Here is a 9,295-nt window from a genome sequence, read left to right as displayed (position 1 = left end):
TGATCGGGTTATTTTAGGGTTTGATAATCAGGTTATATAGGTTTGATAATCATGCCTGTGTTAAGCTATTTGACGACTCAACTAGGGGTGTTCACGGTCCGATTTTGACAGTTTTTGGGTCAAACCGAAGCCAAACCGTTACCAACGGTTTGGCATTATCGAAAACCAAAACCGAACCGTTGAGATTTAAAACCAAACCAAACCGAACCATAATTAACGGTTTGTTTCCTGTTTGGTTTCACGGTTTGGGCTTTATACGATGTAGTTTTTTTATTAAACTTAATGAAATACTATATATTATGAATTATCTAAACAGTTAATATATACGATTAAATCTTTCGTCCGGTACGGTTTTATACGGTCGGTTTTTGGTAAAAACCATAAACCAAACCGTTCATTACGGTTTGAAAATTTGAAACTGTAATCTTATTTGTTTAAAATATCCATCAACAGCTGTGTTTATTGAGATAACTAAAATGTGCATTTTAATATCTATATGATAAAAAGATGAACATCCACGAGGATGACATCCTCTACCAACAGGAGGAGGAGCAGCGGCCATGACGGAGGCGGCGGACAGAACCGCCGCCAAAACCTATTGAAGGGGATGATGTGTTGGTGGATTACCCACACACACAGTTTGTTCTCGGGACACTCGCGCACGACCGGTACATCTAGCTCCGATTGATGAAGCCTATGCCGAATACCATCTTAAGCCTCAGTTTTATGGAGACAGTTGGCGCGACCACAAGGATGTTAGAGTATGTCGGGACGGACACGCCGTGGATGAGGATGTTTACGATGAACTACCCCGCACACCGGGAGCTTACGCTAGAGGTTTACTCAACATTCCGTTTCAAGTGTTTTACTTTTTACTTACTTTGTCAAACTTTGTTTACCGCCTACACATTACTTTAATATATTCATAAGAAATTGTTTATTTTATTTCAGGCCACGGGAGGCGGGGAGGCCAGAGGTGCAGATGAGAGATCAGGACCCAGAGGGTCGTGCGTGGGAGGTTGCCTTCAAGATGTTTGGGGTCGACCGGTACTTTTCATTGGAGGAGTTTGCCGTGGCGATCGACTTTTACACCTAGGAGGAGGTCCGGTAGCCGATCTACACCACGAGCGTCCACGAGGGCCCGGACGATTATTTGCCGTTTGGTGGCGCGCGATTGCAAGTAAGCCTTTCCCATCCGGTACCCAAGAAAAAGCCTCCTGCATCATTGACCCGTTGTACAGGTACGTTAACCTATGTTAATTTACATTACGTTACCTTGTAATATATTACGTTACATTATGTTATATTTACCTTATATTATATTTCGTTGTGCAGGTAACTACACAGGGTGATAGCCTCGTCAGTACAAGGTAGATATCAGGGTGCTGACCACTACAAACTCTCAGACTTGTTTTTTTTGCGGTGCCTTCTGACGGGGATCCATTGCAACCTCGCCCATGGCTTCGCCGACTACATCGCCACATACCAGCACAGGTAGAGACGAGGATCGTTGCTCGGTGGCCCCTACGTGACGCGCATCACGCATCATTGGGACTTCACACACAGCTAGCTACTCTTACGATCCCGACAGTATCCCCCCGCGAGCTCGGCCCTTCTAGCGCCCATTGCATGCGTATTGTTCTCAAGTTTAAGGAGCCCGCCGGGAGAAGAGTAGATCGTCTCGTTACGGACTTCAACTCTGACCCTTACATACCGGTGCCACTAGTCGAGCCTCCACCATTGATTGCACAGGAGGTGCACATCGACGAGAACCACATAGAGCCATCGGGGGACGAGGACGGATGGGAGGATGAGGCGGTGGATGGAGCGGAGCAGGTTCAGGTTACTTTTATAACTCGTTTACATTTATTTGTTTCGTCTAAATATTAACGTTTAATTATCATTTTAATGTCAGCCGCGGGTGCCGCAGCACGCACCGCGCACCTATCGAGCTGTGCGTTTAGACCATGCCATGGATGCACGCTTACGGAGAGTAGAGGACGCGGTGCTACGGATGCAACGTCAAATCGATTGGATGATGGAGAGGGAGGCCAGCCGACAGCGCGGTGAGGATTACACATTACCTCCCCCACGCTTTGATCACGAGGCTAGCACTTCAAGGGCCGGCGCCGGCGCCTCAACCGACGGGGACGGAGACGGGGACAAAGTAGTGTAGATATTGATTTACATTACTTTGTTATATTCTATCAAACATTTATATTTTGTATGTTATGAACTTGTTATGAACTTTTATATTTTGTATCACATGGTTTTATGCTTTTTAATATTGTATGGTTACAATTATTAAAATCCATCCAACTAGTAAGATAAACATGATCATAATATTAGTTTAACTACATAATAAACTTATGAAAATTGAGTTCAAAGAAGATGTATTTTCCAAAACAAAAGAAAACGAAGAAAGCTTGGATTCCAAAACACCAAAATTCAAACCAAAATGAAGATGTATATTTCATTTAATATATTTTTAAATAAATAGCTAACACCTCATATTATAGACTAAAATCACCTTACAACCTATACCAAAGTAAGAACTACAAAATTTCTCAAAAAGACTTAATAATTAATAGACATATTTTTTCGATAGAAATATAAATATAATATAATAATTAACATAAACATAAAAATTAAAATCCTATAATTAAAATAAATATTTATTTAATTATAAATTTATTTAAATATATATCATTTTGATGATAAAAATCAAAATCCTATAATTAAAATAAACATATTTAAATATAAATCATTTCTGATTCATCCAATGATTGATCGATTTGATGGTGTGGTTGACGTGATCATGATTTGATTGATTGAGGTTGCAAACGCCACGGTTAGTCCTTACCGTGGCGTCTGGTCTGGTTTTCTAACCACACCGCCGGTGTGGTTAGAAAAGCTGTTATTAATCTCAACTATAATTTTTTTATTGTCAGTCTTAACTAGTGAATTGGCCGTTAACAATCTCATATTCTAACAATGGTCTGCGACTAAAGAAATCTTAACATCATTACTTAGGTCTCCGAAAAAAGTTTTTAGCTGAAAAAATCATATCTTTTTGTCAAAAAACACAACCCGAACACCGCCACCATCACAAACTGACTCACCATCAACTAACCACCACTAATTGAACACCAACAACCGATTCTGACTATATTTCTAGGGTTTCGACAATCTCAATAACTTGGGTTTTTACTAGAACAAGCTTCCTAAGAGCCCTATCCAATGTTACAAAGGTGTTTGAGACGAAAATGTTAAGTTTTTTCGAAAAAAACGTGAGTTTTCTGGTCAAAAACTTTTTTCCGGCTACCTGTAATTAACGGCGTTAGGATTCCGTTAGTCACGAATAGTTGGAACACATATGTTAAAAGATGAGACCATAAGCAACCAATTCTTTAGCAGAGACCAGTACCAATGAGAAAATGATAGTTAAGATTAATAAAAACCAATAAGGTTATATTTAAAATATCTTATGTTATTTCCATATTTTTTGAAACTTTTGTTGTAGGCTAGTGAGTTGTATTTCCATGTAACATCATCAATTATTAAACCAGTTTTTCCTTGTAAATTTAGTCACACATTAAAACTCACATTATAATTATAAAAAAAAAAACATTAAAGAATTGTGGCTTCCACAGGAACAGCCCCATGGGCGGCTGCCGCTTTCAGTCTCCCATGAAATCTCTGATTTATGCCCAATCCTAACCCTACATTCCATTCATGACCACAGGCAAGTCTTTCTTCTTCATCTATTCACTCTTATTAATCTTCCACAGCTTATCCTCTACCCACTCCGATTCCACTTCCGATCCATCTCAGATCGTTAACGACTTAACTCACCACATATCCCAGTTAGCTATACTCGATGCGCTTCTCAGAAACCTAACCGAATTAGTCTCCAAGTTAGTACCCGAACCCCCAATCCAGATAACAAATTCCAATAATCTTAATCTTAATTCAGTCTCCGATACTAATAACCAGCTGGCTACGGATAAGCATAAGCCAGCCGGTTCTTGGGAATTTTTATGTTTTCACTCGGTACGGTGACGTTATGCTTCGGTTCGATACGCCAACACGGTCACGTCGATGCTGTCGTACCTTTCCGTTTATCAAAATGAGACGGTAGTGGTGACCGGACACGAAAACGGTCTCCTTTTGGTTCATAAGGTTTGGGAAGTTTCAAACGGGGATGACTCGACTTTAATCGACCGGGAAATGATTTATAAACATGATGTGGAACTCGGGTGTAGGATTAACATTTTGGAAGTTCATCATGTGGGTAGGACACGGTACATTGTGTCCGTTGATGCCGACGGTCGGGTCACCGTTTTTAAAGATGGGGGTTCGGTTATTAGTAAAATCGGTACGATTGTTACCGGTAACCGGCCTCTTGTATTCTCGAAACAAAAGCTTTTGTTCTTAACGGGAACCGGCGCAGGGTCGTTGGATTTGAGAAATATAAAGGTTCGGGATGCCCCGTGCGAGGGTTTAAATGGATCGTACGCATTAAACTATGTTTTCGATGTGTCAGATAGAGGGAAGGCGTATGGGTTCACTTCGGAAGGTGAACTTGTGCATTTGCTTTTTTATGGCGACTCGGTTAACTTCAAGTGTCGGGTGAGATCGAAGAGGAAGTTGGATGCCGAACATGGGCCGTTAGCGTTTGAGGCGATTAAAGGGTATTTTCTTATTAGTAGTCCGGAAAAAGTGTTTGTTTATAACGTTTCTTCGCAGCTTTACGTGCGGGCGGGTTTGCCTCGGCTTGTGTTTTCGGCTGGCTTGATGAGATTATCGCGTCGTTTTTGAATTATCGCGCGATGGGGAGGTTAGATAGTGAAAGGGTCGAACCGATACCATTGATCGCGAGTGATCATGAAAAAATGGTGGTTATAAGTTTAGGAAGTGGGTATATCGGGATGTATCGGTCGAATCTTCCGGTTACAAAAGGCGAGTTCAACACAATGTTATGGAGCACTCCGGTTTTGTTTTTCGTGTTGTTTCTTTTTGCCGCGTGGCATTTTTTTAAGAACAAGAAGGATGTGCTGATGTCGTGGGGGCCGTATGACCCTTATGAAAGTGGAGCCCCGACTCCATCGGGTCCAGGGCCGAGATCTTTCGCTGGCCCCACATCAAGAAAGCATGACGGTGGCGGTAACAATGTCGGTGGCATCAGGGGGCCGCCACGAAGGTATGGCTCGCCAACGAGGTATACGGGTGCAAACGTGTTTAGGTCAAGTGGTATTGACCCGAATCCGCCAGAGCCGGATTTTAGGGGTTCGGAGTTGAAATATAGAGGGTCTGGTATTGAGGCTAGTGGTTTTGGTAACAGAAGAGAGGGTTTGTTTGGAAACAGTCAAGTTGTGGATGATTAAGGAGCTCAATTTATGGTGATTGAAAGTTGTTTAAAAACGCCTATGTATGTATTTGTTCGGTTATTTGAGGAAGAAAGTAACAGTCACAAGTTCTAAAGCAGTAAAGCATGCCACTTAATCTCGTTGCCCAAGGATTCGCAATGCATACGGTTTACACACTTTTACTTATAAATTAGTTGATTCGGTTAGGTTTTTATCTTACATATGAAACATGAAAAACAAATAACGGGTCAAAACAACCAATCATAGTCAAATGTAGGTCAATCAATTGGTCAACCCAAGCCATAATCGGCGAGCATAACCCCTTGTTCAAGTATAGTCAACGGTTTTTTTGTAATTCTAGGTGGTTTAGGAGACAGTTTTGTATTTGTAGGTGGTTCATTTAATTTTTGTAAAACTAGATAACTCGCAAGGGGGGATTGCGAGTTTAACCACAAATTATAAACTCGCAATGGGGGGCATCGAGGTTTGAATACATCAATCACTTTTTGAAATTACCCATATTTTTACAACTCATTCACAAATCATATGTTTTTTTATTCCCTCCATATGTTTTATATATCAAATCATTCCCAACGTTGGTGTTGAATGAATATAGGTCCACTTAAGAAAATCATAGTAAGTGGCAGAGCCATATAATGCTCTACGGGTTCGGTCGTCTTTTTTGATTTTATATATAACATATTGTATTGAATTAACGAGTGAAACTAGTATCATTTTAAAAATATATTCGAACCCATTAATTATGAAAAAACAGTAATCAATATTTTTTTGTTAAAATCTAAAAAGTTTTAAAATAACTATAAATTACCAATAAACGCTATAAATGAACCGGTAATAACTCATATATAGATTATAAATAAAACCTAAAATTATTCATAAACGGACCAATAATAACCAGTTAACATTCTATCTGACCGACATGACCCGACCCATCCGGGTCCGAAAATTTAGCGACGGAAAAAAATCGAGCACCAAAAAATCCCGAACTCATAGGAAAAAAAAGTTCTAGCTCCGAAAATGGATGTAGTGATATGTTATCTTGGTGAACTTATTTGAAACATACAACGGATTTTGGTGTGCTTATAAACAATAAAAGAGGAAACAAAATATGTTTTTATTTTTGCAAAAGTTACACATAAAAGCTTTTGAAGAACCCGTGACCACATCTTGTTTGTTTTTTCAATAATATCATCATGAGAATCTTTGTTGAGAATGATTCAATATATCAAACATATACAACATCAAAACATATGCAGAGATAAAAACATGGGTAGTATTTGATGTATTCAAACCTCGTTACCCCCTTTGCGAGTTTAAATTTTTTAACAGATTCTCTTTAAACTCACTGCCACCCATTGCGAGTTTATAATTTATGGTTAAACTCGCAGCCTCCCTTGCGAGTTATCTAGTTTTACAAAAAATTAAATAAACCACCTACAAATAGAAAATAGAAAATAGAAAAGAGCTTTCTAAACCACTTAGAATTACAAAAAAATCTAAACATAATGATTGATCCATCATTGTCAAAACATACTCTACAATGTAGCGTAGCCAATCATCATGCAAGATGGTTCATCATATAGTAGGTTAAACATAGTCAATCATGGTCAGACTCGGCCATATATAATCAATTTAAGTAAAACTTGGGTAGTTAGGTAACGATAATTATTAAATTAAATCACACAATCAATCATGGTAACCAATGTTGTAAAATTAGATCTAAAAATCATGGTACTATTCGAGTTATCGCTGCAAGATATGACGCGGCCGATACGACTTTCTTTAACTCCCCCTAATTACTAAAAATCGATCAAAAATGACAACTTTAGCCAAAAACATGTTTGGTCACCTTGGGCCAATTTTGACTTTAAAAAATAAAACACAATTTATATTTCTACAATATTAAAAAAGAATATCATTTTTTAATTAATGATTAATTTAGTATTTAAAAATGTATTTTTTTATTTATATTGATATATTTTTTCTGAAAGACCAATTAAATTAACCTATTTTGTTCTAAATATATTTTTTCTGATATATATATATATATATATATATATATATATATATATATATATATATATATATATATATAGAAAATGGTTCAAACAAAAAGAAGTAGTTTCCTAGGAATGGTAAGAACCAATGGAATTTTGATATTTGACATTAAAACATATGATGAAAGAATAATTTTAGGAAACTATGTCGGTTATAATGATAAAAAGGTAATTCTAGAAAACTATGACGGTTTTTGATAATTTTAAATCTCAACCATTGATTGATATGATCAAATGGCTATGATTTATTCTTAGTTTTCATAGAAAACTACTTGTTTTTAGGATAACCCTTCCATATATATATATATATATATATATATATATATATATATATATATATAGAGAGAGAGAGAGAGAGAGAGAGAAAAGATGGAATACAATAATAGCTTAAGGGTACAATTGTCTTTTGATACGTAATCTAAATTAAGTAATTTGCGTATAAACGGTTACGCGTATCCTGATATATATCTTAATCAAATCAATTTCTTTTTTACGAACCAATTTTTGTACCTAAATCAAATCAATTGAGTTTACGAACCAGTTTTGAACCGATTTTTGATCAGGGGTTTTGAAATGGAAGAAGATCGTGAATGTAAGTTTTTGCTCTGTTGAAATAATTGACATTAATTGTATAGTATGGTTTAATCGGACATGCTTTTGCATGTTAGTGTTCTATGATTTTTTGAGCGTTTACAAACGTATATAAAATCACATGATAATATATTACGAGTGTGTGCACATGATAGCTTTGGAAGTTTAGAATATGATCGAATTTACGAGTGTGTTAACATGATAGCTTTTGAAGTTTAAAATATGAGCGTTTTCGAGCGTGTTAACATGATAGCTTTTGAAGTTTAGAATATAAGCATTTTATGATCATAACATGCTAGTGTTGAGGTTGATATTCATTTTATGAGCTTTTTAACATAATAGTAAGTGAAATTTAGTAGTTGAGTGTTTTACGAGCGTAAAACGATAGTTTATTTTACTTTAGGTTGTGAGCGTTATACGAGCGTAATTAACATGATAGTATTATAAGTTTGGTAAGAGGGTTTACGAATGTGGTTAACATGATACTATTTGTATGAGCGTTTCATGAGCGTCTACTATATGTATTTACTTAAATTTTTATTATTTTTTGCAGATGATGCAAGTATTTTAGTTGAAGATAAAGGAAATGATATTATTCCTGAAGTTGCTTCTTGTTACAAACCTGTTAAAGGAATGATGTTTTCGTCATCAGATCAAGCGTATGATTTCTGTTGTGACTATGCAAAGAAGGCTGGATTTGGTGTTCGGAAAGGTGGGTCGGGTCGTACATGCATGAGGGGTACTACAGACCAAGCATTTTACATGTTGTAAAGAAGGTCACAAGCCAGCCAAAGGTTTCGAAAGGTGATTATAATGAATCAAACAAGCCCATATTATAAAAGAGGAAAAGGCCTACAATTAGATATGGTTGTAAAGCACAACTTCAGTTAAAATCTATGGTGAAACAACTCGTTTTTTCGAATTTAAATATATGCCTACCTCGTTTCGATGTTCGGGTATTCTATAAAAACATTTTGTGAATCGAGAAGATTAATTATTGTTATATTACTATTTAATTGATTATATATTATATATTTACAACTTACACATTTTGGCATTTTTAACCCAAAACTTAAACTTTTACCCAAAGGTGTTCCCATCTACTTTCCCCCGGGACTAAATTGCAAATGCTATATATATTATTTAATTATAATTTTGACCCAGACACAAAAATTTGACGTGAGGTCGAAGACTCACTCAAAAACAAACCAAATACAACTAATTAGATTGCGGTAAGTGGGTTTCGAACACAAGGAG

At 36.9% G+C, this 9,295-nt stretch overlaps 1 pseudogene; it reads left to right on the top strand.

Moving 5' to 3' along the window:
* Positions 1 to 4,065: 4,065 nt before the first annotated feature.
* Positions 4,066 to 5,387, top strand: LOC143620983 (putative membrane protein At1g75140; annotated as a pseudogene).
* Positions 5,388 to 9,295: the final 3,908 nt, after the last annotated feature.

Source organism: Bidens hawaiensis, unplaced genomic scaffold (genome assembly GCF_021521415.1).
Source record: "Bidens hawaiensis isolate Kalapana, Puna unplaced genomic scaffold, B.hawaiensis_p1.1 tig00002759_1, whole genome shotgun sequence".
In the NCBI taxonomy this organism is placed as follows: domain Eukaryota; kingdom Viridiplantae; phylum Streptophyta; class Magnoliopsida; order Asterales; family Asteraceae; genus Bidens; species Bidens hawaiensis.
This window is presented reverse-complemented; position numbering and strand designations above follow the sequence as displayed.